Source organism: Paroedura picta, chromosome 1, assembly GCF_049243985.1.
Source record: "Paroedura picta isolate Pp20150507F chromosome 1, Ppicta_v3.0, whole genome shotgun sequence".
NCBI lineage: Eukaryota > Metazoa > Chordata > Lepidosauria > Squamata > Gekkonidae > Paroedura > Paroedura picta.
In genome coordinates, this window is record NC_135369.1 from 46,556,043 (window position 1) to 46,573,589 (window position 17,547).

The following is a 17,547-nucleotide window of genomic DNA, read 5'->3' on the forward strand; positions in this document are numbered from 1 at the left end:
TCTTTATAGCCATAAACTCTGTTGTCTTAATGTCTCTTTCTTTCTTTTAAACAAGAGACCCCAGACACGTTTCTTTATGAGAGCTCATAGTGGGGCAGGAGGAAGCAAATGTGTGTATGCACAGAAGACGTTGATGAACCAGTTACAGGTGAGGGCAACTATGTTTTTGTCTTCTGGTTCAGCCCCACATTGGGACCATTATTAATGAGCTCCCAACCTTTTCAGGAGGAGGGGTGACCCTCTCATTGAAATAAATCTTGCAACTCTACTTTCCCTAGGTCAGCATCCATTCTTCCCTGTTGGTCTAATGAGTAATATCTCATTAAAATCTCCTCTCTTGACCAGGTTTCAGCCTTGCAGATGTGAATCAGAGGAATCCCTCAGTGGTACACAGAGGATGAAGCCATGAAATGGGCAGACTGTACACTTAACCCATTTTATCCCTGCAGTTATATAACAATAATGCAGAGCAACCACTACTCAACTGACTGAAATGAGGCTGCTTCCCCCTTTTAAGGACCCCAATAGAAAATGATGCTTTCTCTTTTCTGAATGCTTTCATTCTTTCCAGATAAAGAACAGCTCACCAAACATCCCCTGTATGCAACTCCTTCTCAACCTGAGAGGTAGGAGAAGGGAAGCCTTCAGGGAGAGGTGAGCAATAAATAAATAAATAAATAAAATACTGGGAGGCCTTGGAACCTAGACACCACTTTTGGCAAAAGTTCTAAGCTAGAATGGAGGACTAGTATGTTATCAATACTTTCAGCAAGGGAGAGTAAATCCACAGGGCAGCAAGTTCACTCACATACCTGGTTAATATAATTGCCACCTTCCTATACAGGTAAGCCAACAGAACTGAAGCTAATGGTTTTAATGGAGGTTGCATCACCTATGCTAGAACCAATAGGAGTGATCATTGGGACACCAATAGGGGAGTTGGGGGAAACATATGTAACAGCCCTTTTCAGAAAGTTATGTGATAATTTCTGGGCAAAACCGGGAACTTCCTATATTTCTACTTGAACTGTTAGCATGGCCACTAGGTGAGTTTTTACCATTTAAGCTCATATGTTGAGGGTTTCTTGCTCTAAGTCAAAACCTCCTGTTTCCCTCTGGAAAATTCATAGCCTGTGGGTGAATCTCCCATGCTGAGAGATGTAAAGGTAAAGGTAAAGGTATCCCCTGTGCAAGCACCAGGTCATGTCTGACCCTTGGGGTGACGCCCTCTAGCGTTTTCATGGCAGACTCAATACGGGGTGGTTTGCCAGTTCCTTCCCCAGTCATTACCGTTTACCCCCCAGCAAGCTGGGTACTCATTTTACCGACCTCGGAAGGATGGAAGGCTGAGTCAACCTTGAGCCGGCTGCTGGGATTGAACTCCCAGCCTCATGGGCAAAGCTTTCAGACGGCTGCCTTACCACTCTGCGCCACAAGAGGCTCATTGCTGAGAGATGTAGGCAGGAGATATTGTGGTGAAGTAGAGGCCCTAGTATAAGCAGGTCTGGGACCTCTGGAAGTGGGAGAAACACCCCCCTGGCCAACCAGAGCTACTCTGTGAACCAAATCTGGCGTGGCCAGAATGGGGCAATCTAAATGCCTTGAATGCCATCTGCCTTCATTTTTACACTACCTGACTAAGTATAGGGAATGGAGGAAATATGTAAAGCATTGTCCCCAACCATCGGAACTGAAAAGCATCCCCATCTGACTCTGAGTTGCTGCTTGCTAAGAAGCAGATGACTGATTTTACTGGGAGTCACCTGCATGTATGAAAACTCAAACCAAATAGGGGTGGTGAGTTCCATCTGTCCCTCCATGATAGGAAATGCCACAGTCATACAATTAACTTAATAGCTAATATCCTGTCAGAGCTATTACAGTTCTACAGAGCCTGTAAGACAGAGCTCTTCCACCAGGCATTTGGTTGAGGGCAGGCCAAGGAACATCGGGCCCCTCCTCTGAACACCCCTCTCCTTGGCATGGGACTGATGGTCCATCAAGTTCGACAGGAGGGGAGAAGGGTGGGTGGGTTTATTGTGAGATTATATTTTAGATTTTGATGTAAACCACCACGAGCTAGCTGGTCAGGGAGTCGTGGTCAACAAAAATAAACAAAAAAATAATTAATGTGATACTTCAGTTTACTGTTTGTAGCCACCACATCAATTTCTAAGGTTTTCACCATACAAATCATTTTCTCTCCATATAACCACAAGTGGAGTTGGAGGTACTGGATCCACTACTGTTTTGTCAAGAGAAATATCTGATCCTAAATCCGGGTACACAATGGAATAAGCTTGAGTTACCCAACAGCAAAAACCTGAAACAGCAAGTACAATGGAGACTCCATGAAGTGCCCTCTGTAAGTTGCTAGGGTTTCATCACCATCTTGTTGAATATACTGGAGACATCTAATACTTCTGAGTGTGCTCCACAAGTCACTGGCAGTCTAGATTCTGCAAACCATCCCAACTGAGAGGACAGAAACTGTGAGCCCTCATCACTAATATCTGAGAAGGATGCTTACTTCTCCAGCTGCAGAAAAGGAGTTTGCAGTGGGGCTCAAGAATGCTCTAGGCTTGTTACAGAGACAGGCACTGAAGTTACTCTTGTGACCTTAAACTGGAGTCCTTTTTTCCTTATGTCTAGCCTTCTTATGGTGTTTAGCTGGGGGCTTGCATTTTGATTGCTTCAGATCTGTCACATCCACACCTGGAGAGGAAGACCTCAAGGTTTTTCCTTCCAGGATCACTGAAGAAGCCTTCTCCTGGGATATTGCGATTGGTTTCAAAGTAGGTCCACTGGGATGAACTGGACCACTGGTGGACCAGGCTTCAGACGTGAAATTGTAGTGGTCAGAACTTTCAATGGACTCGATATGGCTGCAGCTGTCTTGGGCAGAACTGAGGCTCATTCTCATAAAGTGGCCTTTAATCACAACACTCTATCCAAGCAGGCTTTAGTCATGGACAGATACTATGTCTACCAGATGGGCTTTGCCTAGGCGCAACAAACAGAAATAATGTTCATCTGAAGTGGGCATATTTGTTGAGCCCTGAGTGTATTTCTTAAACAAGGCTTTGCATGCCATCGGGAGGGGGGGGCACAAGTCACAAAAGGATGAATGCCTTCACTTTTGATAAACAACTCCACACTAGCAGATTTTAAAGAATGCTCGACTAAAGTGAAGCATTGATAGCAAAGAAACTCAAAATTTCCCAAAGAAATTTGCAAGGAAACTTATTTGACTGGAGCAAGAACTAGAAATGTCTAATGAAAAGGGCAGTGAAAAAGGAATTGAGCGAACGGGGAGTCTGCCCACAGGAGCACATGATTCCCAGGCATGAAAAACTAAGTATGGACCAGCTCTACGGGATGGGGCACCCCTGTTATGGGAGCTTTTTTTGAGTTAAGGGGAAATGTCTGTGGCTAGCCTACACAGGCACAATCCCAATGTGGGGCTGGACCAGAAGATGGAAGATGAAACACCTCTTCTAAAGTAGGGCCTGCTACAGCATGCACATGCGTCTTTCTAAAAGTAAAGTATGAGTTTGCTTCAAAAGTATTGTTTATTTAAGTATTGTTTATTATTGTTTATTCCTATGCAATTGTTTATAGATTTATCGCAGTGGAACAGGCTTCCTCGGGAGTTGGTAGGTTCTCCATCTTTGGAAATATTTAAACAGTGGCTGGATAGCCATCTGATGGAGAGGCTGATTCTGTGAAGATTCAAGGGGGTGGCAGGTTACAGTAGATGAGCAATTAGGATGTGAGTGTCCTGCATAGTACAGGGGGTTGGACTAGATGATCCATGAGGTCCCTTCCAACTCTATGATTCTATGATTCATCTATGAAAAATGCTCACCTACATAGTCTGGATTCCTTGTCTGTTTACTTTCCGATCACATTTATGGTCCCCACCCTTTCCCTAAGGAACACATGGCACAATTTCCGCATCCTTTTATTTTCACAGCATCCCCATGAGGTAGGTGTGGCTGAGAGGTGGTGATTGGCTCCAGATTGGCAACTGAGCTTCATGCCCAAGAAGTTATTTAAACCCAGATATCTCCAGCATCCGTCAAAATCTCTGGGTTACTATTTGTGGGACATCAGACAGTGTGATCTGCCAGTTCCTGCAGCAGCCTGGCTGAAAAGGGTTTTGTGGTACACGCTGTGTATGTTTGTATCTGTGGCTACATACACAGGGGTTGATTTCTACATAGCAAAGGTCAGGAATCCACAGTTAATTAAACTGTCAGGAGCAAGAGCTATTGTTGAGGAGCCTGCTACCACAGCATCAAATGTTACGCTGCAGAACAAGAACAGCATGTTTTAATGCTGCCAACAGATACAAGAAAATACATCTGACTTTTTCTGCTCTTGGAAACTGCTGACCAAACTGAACACACAACATTTACAAAAGCAAGTGTCTTAAAAAACACCCACATGCTTTTCATTCACAATCAGTTTCCTCCCTCCACTTCCGTGTCACATCCTATATAACATAAAAACATTTTTTTACACACAGGTGACTTAAAAGAGCTCCCATGTGAATCCATACTTGTTGGGTTCGCTTGCAATCACCTCTCTTTAGCAAGACATGATCCATCCCCGGATATTGCTGAGAACACCAGCAGCAACTAATTGGGATGATGCAATTGTTTGTATTTCCAAAGAACTGCCCCAGTTGTCTGGCCTGAGTCCCCGGTCTCTGTCTTCTCCCTTGTGATATCGTAATATGTTATTAGTGTGAATGAATAGAGATGTCACTCTGAGGAAGAAGCGCATTCATGATTGTGGGGTGGAGGATGGGAGAACCAGGGACGTACCCTCAGATACACCAAGGAATAAATACTTGAGAGATACAGAGTGAATCGCTTGTGCATGTAAAGGCATGCAGATGAACACTAAGGCACTGTGCAGAGCCCGGCTCACCATTTTACACATTGCAACTGATGAGGACAGGGCTAGAACCATGTTTTGGGCAGACAATGCCTAGGGGCTCCCTCATGCCCACATCTGCATGCTCCCCACCTGCTGTGCTTCCTTCTCCTGTTCACAAGTCTCTCCACCTCCCATTGCCACCAGGAATGCCACCCATATACTTTTCCTTAATTACTCTAGGCAGCTGGGAGAATGGGCACAGACAGGTGGCGGGGGTGGCCTCCCCAAAAAAGTCCTGGGCCATGGCAGCTGCCACACCTCATTGTATGCCAGTCATTTTGAGCATTTCATAACACTACATTACATTTTTCTAGCACATTGTTGGCCAAAGAAACAAATATCCTGTTGTGTTTTACTCAGTGAAATACCGCAGTTGCTTGCACTACTTAATGCATAACATTGACTGGTCACCAATCAGGATTCCAAAAGAAAAGCCGAACCAGACAAACAGTTGCACTGATGCAGTCACCAAGATTTCCAGTGTCATGTTTTCCCTTTGTTCCCACTCTGCTGTAGGCCTGTGGAGCTTAGGGTCATCTCACACATTGCCCAACAAACCCATGATTGCTACAGATTATACACGGTCTTTGAAAAGATTATGTTCATGCATTTGCAAACTGTGTATCACGCTGGATTTCTAGATGCCCTGAAAAATATGATATGTGCAGAGTCGGAGCAAAACTGGACTGAGTTTTCCAATTAAGCATTTGCTCTCATTTGGTCAGCAATTGCATATTTCCTGCAGTAGTTAAGCAGTTACTTGCTTATTTAAACAAACAAACATGCGTTTGTGTCCTTGAAAGCATGATTCTACTTGATCACAATGCAAATATGATGACTTGTACTATTGCTTTTCTTCATATCCCTTGCATTTATGATGTATTCATAATAAAATAAGGGACAAGATCATAACAGGGTGATAAGGACCATACCCAACAGTGGATCTTTATCATTTATTTGTATTTGTAGAGCCTCAAGATCCTAATCTCAGAACACTCTTACATTGTTGCAATCAGAAATTTATTCGTGACAGTTTATCAGAAGGTTTGCAAAAGCATCATTACCCAGAAGCTAAACCAGCATTGCTGAGATCTGCCTGCTGATATGGTAACTATTTACATAATCTAGAAAACACATACCAAAAGCTAAGTTTTATCTCTTCAACCAAAGGTTAATGCACTGATGGTCAAAGTGCTTTATAGGGGCTTCGAAAATGCAAAATGTTGGTGTGCAACTCTGTCATTATCGGAGGGAAAAGCATTTATGAGTCAACCCTGGTGGGTGAGTTTGATTTTGGAAATCAGATGGAAAACCATAAACAACATTTCCACACCTAATATTCTAATAGTGAGGTTGGGATATCTCTGGATTCTTAAATCTGGTGACTGGAGCTGTTAATGGGCAAGACAGATCTTTCTGCAAGTCTGAAAAGGACTCTCGGTTTGCAGACAAATGTGAAATCTAAAATACCTGCACTTGGGCAGCTTTAAAGGTCCAAAAATGATAAAAGGAATGCCTACAGCTTGAAGCAAAAGATTCTCTCAGCAACTGTTGCTAGACAAGCACAGGATTCCAGGATGGGTTCTGTTAGTAAAAGGCTGAGGACGGGGCAGGACGGTTTCGGGACTGTTTTGGCCTTCAAGGGAAGACTATTGGTTGGGAAATGCCTGGAGACTTTTGTGGTAGAATATGGTATCTCTGAAGTGAACTGATATATATATTTTATTTTTATTAATTATATTTGTATGCCACTTCTCCTGGCCTGCCATCTTGCAGTGGATAACAATAAAATAAAAATAAAATCATACTAAAATACAATTTATGAACACCCAGATTTCTAGCCCCCATCCCATGCCTGACCCACCAAGCCAGTACCAAGTTCCAAATCCCAAATCTCCCAGGGGTGATGTCACAAATGAGGACCCCAGAGGAAGGGCAAGATCTTTTGTCAGCCTGAGCTCAACCAAAGGCCTGACGGAAGAGCTCCTTCTAGCAGGCCTTGTGGAACTGAATTAGCTTTGGCAGGGCCCTCAGCTCTTCTGGGAGCTCATTCGCCCTGGCCCTGGGGGAGGTCAGGTGAACTTCTCGGGGACCAGGGATCACCAATCTATGTGTACTCACAGAGCAAAGAGCCTTGTAGGGGGCATAGGGAGAGAGATGGTACCTCAAGTACACCAGGCCCGGACTGTGTATAGCCTTAAATGTTAATGCCAGCACCTTGAACCTGATCCAGTACTCAACTGGTAACCAGTGCAGCTGCCTCAGTGCTAGCTGGATGAGGGCCCTCCATGGTCTTCTTGTGAGGACCCCAGCAGCTGCATTTTGCACCATCTGAAGCTTCCAGGTCAAAGCCAAGGGAAAGCCAACATAAAGCAAGCTGCAGAAATCCAGTCTGGAGTTGATCGCTGCATGGATCACCATATCTATAGTTGGGAGATCTGTTGAGATTCCAGGATACCTCCACCCCCACCCCACCTAGAAGGAGAGAAGAAAGCAGGAAATGGGGAGAGATCATGAGGAGTTTCGGGAAAGGGAAAGAGGAAATAATGGGAAAATTGGAAGTGACACACCTCCTGCTACTCCTTGCAGATTCTCACTTGTGTGACCTATTAATAGTGTGATATTTTGGTTGGTACAAATAGAAGTTATTATACAACCTTTGTCTTTGGATTTTTCTGCAGACCAACATAGTTACCTGTTATTTCTGACTATTTTGTGATACCCAAAATTTAGTTGTTAAAAAGAGCAGGATTCCTCAACTGAAGAAAGGTGATCTAAGATGCATCTCTGCTTATGACAGTGGTTCTCAACCTGGGGGTTGAGACCCCTTTGAGGGTCGAACGACCCTTTCACAGGGGTTGTGGCAAGGCGAGCAGCTTGGCCGGGGGGGGGGCCGCCACTGTTGCCGCTAATCCTGCAGGCGCCCACGCTCGGCCACCAGCCATTGTAGCAGTGCCTCCCGCATGGCGCAGTGTCCCACCAGGTGGTCTAGGTTGCGGCGCAGCTTAGTGGCCTCAGGCTCCAGGTCTGCCTGGCATTTCCACTGTCTGCCTAGCATTTTGTTAGGTCATAAGAAGTTAAACATTAACTGATTTATAACATGTAATGTCTTTTAAAAAAATCCATTGTTAATTGCCACACAAGATTTGTTTATGATTTAGAACTAGATTGCTGAAGGTAATTCCCTCTGGCATGTTTAGAGTGCCATAAGACAAACAGCACTGTAATACAATATGCCAAATACGGGACAAGAAAAGAGTTTAGTAATGGAACACCTCCTAAAGGGTGTTGAGAATATTTTAAGATCTACCTCTCTAACAAGAAAATTAATCACTTAAGCCTGTAGAAACCTGATTTTATGCATAGCTATGCATTTTAGGATATGGCCAACTTCTACTGAGGCTTATGTACCTGTGGTTAAAAATCAATCACAACCAGGCTCCTCTAGTACTTGTAAAATTTGTTCTCTACAGCTGCTGTTTGTCTGCAGGGCAAGAGAACTTTTAAAAAGTTGTTGCATGAGACCTGAAGAGCCACTGCCAATCAAAGTAGATAATACTGAGCTTGATAGACCAATGGCTTGAAAGCACTGCATATACACTTACTACAAAATAAATGAAAGCTATAATGATTGCCCTACTGTTGCATCAAGGATAAAATCAACGTCAGCACATTTGGTCTGATATTACAGATTCTTCTCTTCTTCCGGCTCCATCAAGCAAGTACTTGTAGCACGTATAGGCTGCTTGAGTTTGTACAACACTTTTTAGCATCTGCAGATTTTTGCTTTTTTTCTTCAAATATCTGACACAAGCAGAATTTCACTTTGGTGGGCTTCTGAATGCTGGGTGAATGACACCATGAAAAACTGCAGATTTTACTCATAGTAAAATCTGATGATCCAGCTGGCTTTGAGTAGGGAGCAGACATTAAAGGCAAATTAAGAAAAACCATATCCAAAGCAGCAATACTTGTGAACGCCAGCCTTAATTAGGTTATATACCAAAATGGGCCAAATTCAACCCTAATAAAACAATATGAATCACTTCACTATTTAAGGCTGTGGTAAATTTCTGCCAAGACATTCAGTGCTTGAAGGGAACCACTGCTGTTCCAACCTTATTCTTAGGAATGATGGATTATTCTTTGTGCCAGCCAAATGCTGAGGAGCAATTAAGCACATACCTTTGATGAACTGGGGCTGCCAAGGTATGTTTTGAGTGCCCTGGAAACAAATCCTTAAGATGAAAACAATTATGGGCATCAGCAATTTCTCAACTGTATCAGTGTTTCAAGTATTAGGGTGTGGAGTGTAGAGTAGCTGGTTCTCTTAAAAAGAAAATATAAAGGGTTTTGTAAAACACAACTATTGCTCAAACCCAATACTGATTAATCACAGAGTTTCATTTTTGACCCAGTGATGCTGTTCACATAGCAAAGAGTGGTCTCAAGTGAGTCAGGACTTGATTTGTTTTAAGTCAGAGGAATAGTCAAGACCAGGGGTAGTCAAACTGCGGCCCTCCAGATGTCCATGGACTACAATTCCCAGGAGCCCTTGCCAGCATTCGCCAGCGAATGCTGGCAAGGGCTCCTGAGAATTGTAGTCCATGGACATCTGGAGGGCCGCAGTTTGACTACCCCTGGTCAAGACAGTCATTACGACTTTAATGGTTTACCATGGATTTCATCTTAAACTTTTATAACAATGAATTGGGGAAAAGCTGAGGACAAGTATGAGTAGTGCTATTCCTAATTGGTTTGGTATCCTTTTTCCACCGACCAATCTTTACACCACTCCCAGAGCGGTATAAATAAAGCAGTAAGGGGTGTGGGGGGGCGCTGTCCAGGATGGGGGTGGGGAAATGATTGGCCCCTTGGCCCAAGCCTGACCAGTTGGGAGGCGCAAAGCACCTCCCGACCCGCCCACCCCCCCATGGACCACCTTCGGCCCACGCCCGCCATTGCCATTGCCATTTAGATTTAGATTTAGATTCTTTCCTCCAATCTTAATTCCAGTGTTTGATACTTTAAGTTCATTCTCAGCAGGAACACCCAAGATGGCGTCAACAGGGCTTCGGGGAAAATCCCCAATTACACTTGCTGTCACTGCCATCCCAGCCCTGGCCCAACCCAGGCCCTCGGAAGACCCACATTAAGGAAATGCGGATTCTTCCACATTCCTGGGCCTGCTGAGGGTGCAGGCGAGGGCTAGATTGGGCTAGCCCAGTGCATAATAGGAGGAGCCTGGCCTCCCCTGATGCCTCTTGCCCCTGCCAGCTCCGCGGCTCTGCAGATCTGACAGGGGCGTCCCCCACCCCCACCCTGGTGGGAGAGCAGCATGCTGCTCTCCACCATCATGCAGTGGGAGCCCCATGTCCCCGATCCCCCCCACCACTGCCAGAGCTGCAGAGCACTCCCAGCGCTTCCAGACCTGTGTTGCGTGCGCAGGGCCGTTGCGTCAGGGCAGCCAGCGTGCACCGGGGGAGTCCCTCCCCCATGCACACGCAAGGAATGGTGGGGCTTTGTTCATTGCACAGAATTTTTCTGTAAAGCGCTGCGTGAAACACTTTGGTCTCTTCAGCAACATTTGTACATGTCTGATTTTGCACTCAGATACAAAGATCATTAGAGATGTAAGATTTCCAGCAAGTTTGAACCCCCTACTCCTTTTGGAAAAATAGACATTTAGAGGAAAACTGAAATATATGCAATCCTTACTTTCATATCAAACCTAAATTTCTTTTGAACACCTTATTGAACCGCATAAAATGCATAAATCATAACTTAATTAGCTTTTATTTTTGGCATATTTACCGAATTTTGAAGTAGAAGTATCTCTACAAGAAAAATTGCAAGTATTATTAATGCTTGAGAAGGAGTTGGAAGCTGCTGTACCTTATGCTGCACATGAATCTTTAGTGTTTATCTTTTGATGGAAAGGAAAAATAAAAACTAAAAAAAAAAACCAAATTATTTTGTAAACAAAAGGAAGTGTATTATTTGGGCGGTGACTCTGTTATAGAATTACAGTAGGTGACCAGCACATATGACTAATGTTATAATGTGCTATCTTTAATAACAAATTATCATTAAACACACAGCATATTAATTGTTGCCAAAATTATTAACATGATACAAACAAAAATCTTGAAAATGTTGTATATATCTATACTATCAATGTTCTCCCCCACCAGGGCCAAACTATTGAAGACATTGGAACATCCCTGAATGGGAATTTTATCAGCAAATAGCAGCTGGGGGGCATTTTGGATCAGGGCTGCAATACAGAAAGAATGGTGGTTAAACCTTTCTTTTTCACCATTTTTGTACTTCAAAGCCCTCAAAGAATTTGTCCCATGGGGAGAAACATACAAGTAGTGGCTTCAAGAGGATGGTGCTTGGATGTTAACTCTTCCTTTCCTCCCATGAATAGCCCTGATCCAAATTAGCCCCTCTTCAAACACTTACTATTTACTAATCAAATGTTCAGAAAACCCATAGATGGATTTTCCAGACATTTTGGCCCTGTCAGGACAGTGTCTAATGGAGCTCCGTACTGTCCGCTCTGGTAGAAGCCCTCAAAAGGTCTAGAAAGACCATTTCCAAGATCTGGACCTAAGATTCTTTTAACGAGGAATGCCTGTGACTGAGACCAGGTCCTTTTTCCTGTACAGCAGGTGCTCTGTCACTGAGCAGCAACCCCCTCCTCTAAGGTCTACTTAATATTGCAGAACAGAGATGGGAGCTAGAAGTAGCTTGAATGTCCAGTGGCAGCTGCAAATTTACCAAGAAATCTACTCAAGCCCTTTAAATCTCACTAAAATCTCACTAAAAGGAAACTGTTCAGTTGAATGCACAGTTGAAGGGAAACCTAAGTATTTGTTTGAAATAAATTTATCCTTGTTAGCCCAGTTTTTCATTTTTCAGGGGTAGCCTCAGGAGCTGCAGAGCCCAGTACAAAGGTGCCAAACCTGTTCCTTTCCATGCAGAGCCAGTTTGAGTTCTTCTTACAAATCTTCCAAAGAGCTTAAAACAAGATTTACAAAAGCCTGCAGCCAGTTACAGACTAATTGGTTCATTGGAGAGAAGGTGGCAGGCTGACTCACAATGAGGGATAAGCCAGGTAAGCAAGACACCTGTCCAATGCACCCTCAATTGATGCGCCTCAATTAAGGAGGTTGCAGAAAGGTCATGGTCAAATTTAGACATGAGACTTGAGTTCCATAAAATGTGCATGCCTGTGTTGGCTGCTACAGGCACAAAAGACTGCTGCTTGGACATCTGCAATAATTGTTACTGACCTGGCTCACAAGGATTGCAAAGTATGAAGTCCTTTACACTGAAAATGCTATATAAATGTTAAATATAACTAGGACTGTTTCTGCACTAATTATATTGTTGAGATTTGCATTTTTAAATGGTTGACTTTTTGTCAGTTTCCACAGTAAAATTTGCTTCTTCAAGCTCAGTCCTGAATTGCCCTACACCAAAGGAATCCCCAGGAAACTGATTTTCATCTTTTCAAGTGGGGTCTAATGGGGTCTAATTCAGAGCTGCCCAATATGGAAATGCATGCAATTGGGTTTTTCTCTGTGCCTGCCATTTTGAGTCACTTGGGAATGCCCCCTTCCTTGTTCTGTCCTCTCTCCCTCCATTACAAAAAATCTGCTTTTCAAAAAAAAAGGGGATGATCTCCTTACAACACTGTTTCTACGTTTAAAAAAAGCAGACTTGCAATCTTACGCAGCAGCATTAAAATGTTATAACCCATGTTTTATTCTTTTTTTAAGTACATTCAGGACACTTTGGCAGGAAGGATGGGGGAAACCATCAAACTTTTTCATGTCAGCCAGCTTGCTGGAAAGGCCAGCATATAAATTTAATAAATAATAACAATAATCTTCCTCTTACCACCTTGGGAGACCCTAAAGCAACTGCATAAGTGTTTGGTGGACTACTGCCTAAGGGATAGGAAACAATATGGGTACTGAGTGAGAGCCCAAACAAGTGTTGGCTCCCACAGAACTCAGATTTCTGCTTAAGTGGATATGCTCAGCTCCAGTTACTACCAACACCTTTCAAGGACTTGGCAATGCCAACCATTTCATCAATTTCTGGTAATGCCATCAAGGGTCCTTCAGTAAGTTCAAGATACTCTCATTCTTTGAAGGACTGCATTTACCCTCTTCAGTTGTTGACACAGTTGCAATATTTACTTTTCAAGCAAGAGAGACCAGGACCGCTTCTGTGAGGTTATCAATCCATCTCTAACTAATGGTTCCAGCTTTGGTGGAACAATCCGACTTGGCTCCCATTAATTCACATTAACAGGGTCCTCAAAAAGTATCAGACAGAACTTTTATAAGGTCTATTTCTGTAGAGTTCAAGACAGGCTTTCAATAGCTCCTCCAACCAACTCTGCCTAGAAATAACAGATAGCAATGGGTGCTCATTACTGGACTGTACAAATTAATACTTTTCCACCATGCCCTCCAAGTGTTAATTATGAGAAGAAGGGATTATATTCAGTGAAGTTCCCTTTCCCGTTCCCCTCTGAAAGTAAACAATCTGTACTATCACAGGAGATCTGATGGAGGTTATCCACATGCATCAGCCTATTTTACACAGACACATGGTTGGTGCTAAGTAATAAAGTTTTGATTTTTTTAAAAAAATGATAGGTTCCTAGACGACAAGTAGAAGAAACTTCTGTTTTTACAGGGGACTGTTAACTTCTCCCCTTCCCATCAGCAGTTCTACAAAGACAGCAGAACTTCCTCAGCTGCCTGACATGCAGATGGAAGGAATCTGGAACACCACCCTCATCATAAGTATTGATCCAAACTGGGGTTGCACATGGTTGTAAGAATCAGACTAGTGGCACATCAAGTCCAGTGTCCCATGTCATACAATAACTAACCCAAGGCCTTCCCATTAGTAGTCAGAGGTTTACTGCCTCTGGACATGGAAGTGTGTGTTAGTCACCATGACTATTAGCAGTGGTGCCCTTCCTTGTTCTGCCTGTGGTTGGAAGAAAGCAACTCTGAACTTTGCTTGTGCACAGCATGTGGCAAGCCCCTCCACTTTGGAGCAGCAACATGGAAGGCAGTGATGGGGTGCACATAGGAACTGTTGCTGGGGTCTGGAGAAACAAGGAGGCAGGGCTAACCCTGCAGAGGCTTAACAGTATAACTTGCTCTTGTTATCGTAAGTGAAACAAGGAATTTCCCCAGAAACCCATGTTTGTGTAGCAAGAATAAGCCAGAGCGAAGGGAACCCATGGAAGTTAGGCCAGCCATATTTGAAGCAGACTTGCATATGAACATTCCCAAACAATGATGCTTATAATCTACACCAATGGTCCCCAACCACCGGGCTACGGCCCGGTGCCAGGCCGCGTCTCCCTCTCCTCACCCCCCCTGCAGTAAGAAACTTCCCAGACCACAAGCAAATTGGCCACAAAAGCGGCTGATTAGCTTGCGGCCCGGCAAGCTTCGTTTTGTGGGAGGGGGGAGGGAAGCGTGGCCGTGCATGTGCGGCATGCGCAGACGCATGATCGCCCTCCCCACCACCACCGGTCCGCAGCCTTATAAAGATTGTGGACCACTGATCTACACTGCAGGAAACCTAGTTGAAGCAAACCACAAACCCCTGGGCCTTGAGCTTTTCCCGGTCTCCATGAAATTTGAACTATTTGATGGGGAAATAAAAACAAAACAGATAAAACTGGTGTTATGTATTATTTTTTATCATGTATGTACGGTTGTGATGTGACAGGGAGAGTTTCAAATTAATCTGGTAGAATCTTGGGCTGGATTTTAGAGCTCTGTGCGTAACTATTGGACCTAGGCTGAAATACGTATATTCCATGAACAGCCTCTATGGATCAGCTGCAATTTACCATCAATTTGATTCCACAAACACTCTTATTAGTTAAAGGAACATCAGCTGAAGTATTCATTTATGCTGCTATACTAGCAAATCTTGACATACACCACTGTCTACATGAAACTTTGTTACTTGTAATCAAGAAGAGCATGATATGATGGGGTGGAGGAGGGACCATCTGGATTTAATTATTGTACTTGTGGGAAAAACGCGTCTATCCTGAATATTCTTTTCCCATAACTAAGTCTTCAGAGAGGTTCTGAACATTGGGACTAAAGGTATAAAAATAATCCCAATTAAGGCAATGAATCATTTATTATTCTCTTGATGGAGAGATTCTACAGTAAGTTAGAAACCTCTCAAACTGAGAATGATTTTATGTTAGCCCTACTAACATAAAAATCAGTTAACAATTCCTGGCAATAAGGCCTTTCATATTCCTAACAAAAAGCAAGACAACCAATTGTTTGATTTAGAAAGGAGTTCTTCAGCCCTACTGACTTTGTCCAGTTTGCCTGGAGTGAACCTTATAACTCAAAATAACACTATGGAGTCTATTAAAATACCTAGGCCTCTTGTTTCAACAAATTGTTCTCATGTTGAGCCTTCTCACATTTTAGCATCTGGTCAAGTTTCTAATTTTTTAGTAGCTCAGGATTAAAACACTAATTATATTTACTTTTCTGGAATATAGCTCAATGAGCTGTAAGATAATCTAATCATTCTGTGAGGAATTCCGCACCCAATAAAAATAGTGAAAGTCTTACCTTTTGTAAACGCCATATTTTTGGCATTTTGCATGATGTCGTGAACATCCTGCATTCCAGCAGCAAACCTCAAGCAACATCCTCCATTTTAAAGCACTTGCAGGGAAATCGCATTAACTGGATTCCCCCTGCCATGTACCACAAGCAGGATGAGAGCAGCCAGCAAGCCACTTGCAAAAGACATGTGCATTACCAAAGTGGCCAAAGTAGTGAGATTTCCAGCTCCAGTGCCCACCCCTGAGACCACCTCCCTCTCTCTTCACCCAGAAGGTTTTTTTAACTGCCTGGATCAACAAACAGGTGCATAATCACGCAGGCAGAACTTTTACCCACCAGTTTGCCCATAAAGCATGCCTCTTCCCCCCCAAAAAAATCACCCCCCCAATTTTTTTTAAGCTTCAAGGCTCCGGATTGCAAGAGGGCTATGCATCTATAAATAGATGCATACACATTTAAAACACATAAGTCTCATTAAAAAAAAAATTAGCTGGCATTGCGGTCCTTTTAAAAAAGGGAGAAAGGTGATTGGCCGCCTGTCTTGATTGACAGGCAGAGGAGAGGAGCGTGTATAGCTCATTCTCCTCTTCGCCATTTCAAGCAGGTGTGCGAAATGGCAGGAAGTTCAAGACGGCAGCAGAGGAGCCAGCAGGTAAGGAATTCCCAGAGGCATGGGTTTCTTTAGCATTACGCCATTCTGCTGGCATAAGGCTATTTTTTTCTGTGCGGAATGGCCCTGTGGGACCTTGGCCCATAAAATATTTTTTTAAAAAGATAATATTGCTATTCAATAGATACCAAAAATTCATTCTAATTGTAAGCCTAGTGGGGGCTTGTTTAGATTTTTTGCTGTAAACACCCCAGTTGAAAATTATTTCACTGATTATAGAATACAGTGGTTCAAGCAAGTCTACTTCTAATGAATTCACTAAAATTAATTTAGAAACATGAGCCCAAATGCAGAAATTAACCAAGTTGTGTCAACAATACGGTTGATCTGTCCAGATACTCCTTGGATTGTCTCTGGATATATGAATGCCTGCACATGCAACTCCATAGAATTTCCTTCATGGAGATGTTTTTGTTGTTAGATGCGAAGTTGTGTCCGATCCATCGCGACCCCATGGACAATGATCCTCCAGGCCTTCCTGTCTTCTACTATTTCTCTAAGTCCATTTAAGTTTGCATCAATTGCTTCAGTGACTCCATCCAGCCACCTCATTCTCTGTCGTCCCCTTCTTCTTTTGCCCTCAGTCGCTCCCAGCATTAGGCTCTTCTCCAGAGAGTCCTTCCTTCTCATGAGGTGGCCAAAGGATTTGAGTTTCATCTTCAGGATCTGGCCTTCTAAGGAGCAGTCCGGGCTGATCTCCTCTAGGACTGACCGGTTTGTTCGCCTTGCAGTCCAAGGGACTCGCAAGAGTCTTGTCCAGCACCAGAGTTCAAAAGCCTCAATTCTTCGGCCTTCCTTATGGTCCAACTTTCACAGTCATACATTGCAACTGGGAATACCATAGCCTTGACTAGATGCACTTTTTATGGCAGGGTGATGTCTCTGCTTTTTAGGATGCTGTCTAGATTTGCCATAGCTTTCCTCCCATTCCTCTTTTAATTTCTTTGCTGCAGTTCCCATCTGCAGTGATCTTGGAGCCCAGGAAAATAAAATCTGTCACTACCTCCATTTCTTCCCCATCTATTTGCCAGGAATTGAGAGGGCCGGATGCCATGATCTCCATTTTCTTAATGTTGAGTTTCAAGCCAACTTTTGCACTTTCCTCCTTCACTCGCATCAACAGGCTCTTTAGTTCCTCTTCACTTTCTGCCATGGAAATGGGATCCTTCAATAACTAATGTAAAGCTAAAGTCAAATTTTGGTGGACAGTGTTTGATAAATTTTGGTGTTCAGTGAAGTTTTACAGTTATTAATCGGAACCAACGTCTTTATAGCAAA

General features: G+C 43.4%; 1 protein-coding gene and 1 long non-coding RNA gene across 2 annotated transcripts in view; one reads left to right on the plus strand and one right to left on the minus strand.

Annotated features, from left to right (window-relative positions):
- Nucleotides 1-17,547, minus strand: part of EPAS1 (endothelial PAS domain protein 1) — a 132,084-nt gene that overhangs the window by 58,869 nt on the left and 55,668 nt on the right. The gene's annotated exons all lie outside the window — the stretch shown is intronic.
- On the plus strand, nucleotides 68-3,497 carry LOC143837415 (uncharacterized). Its single transcript, XR_013230973.1, has 3 exons — nucleotides 68-148; nucleotides 572-654; nucleotides 2,220-3,497. It is a non-coding gene; the product is annotated as an uncharacterized LOC143837415 (long non-coding RNA).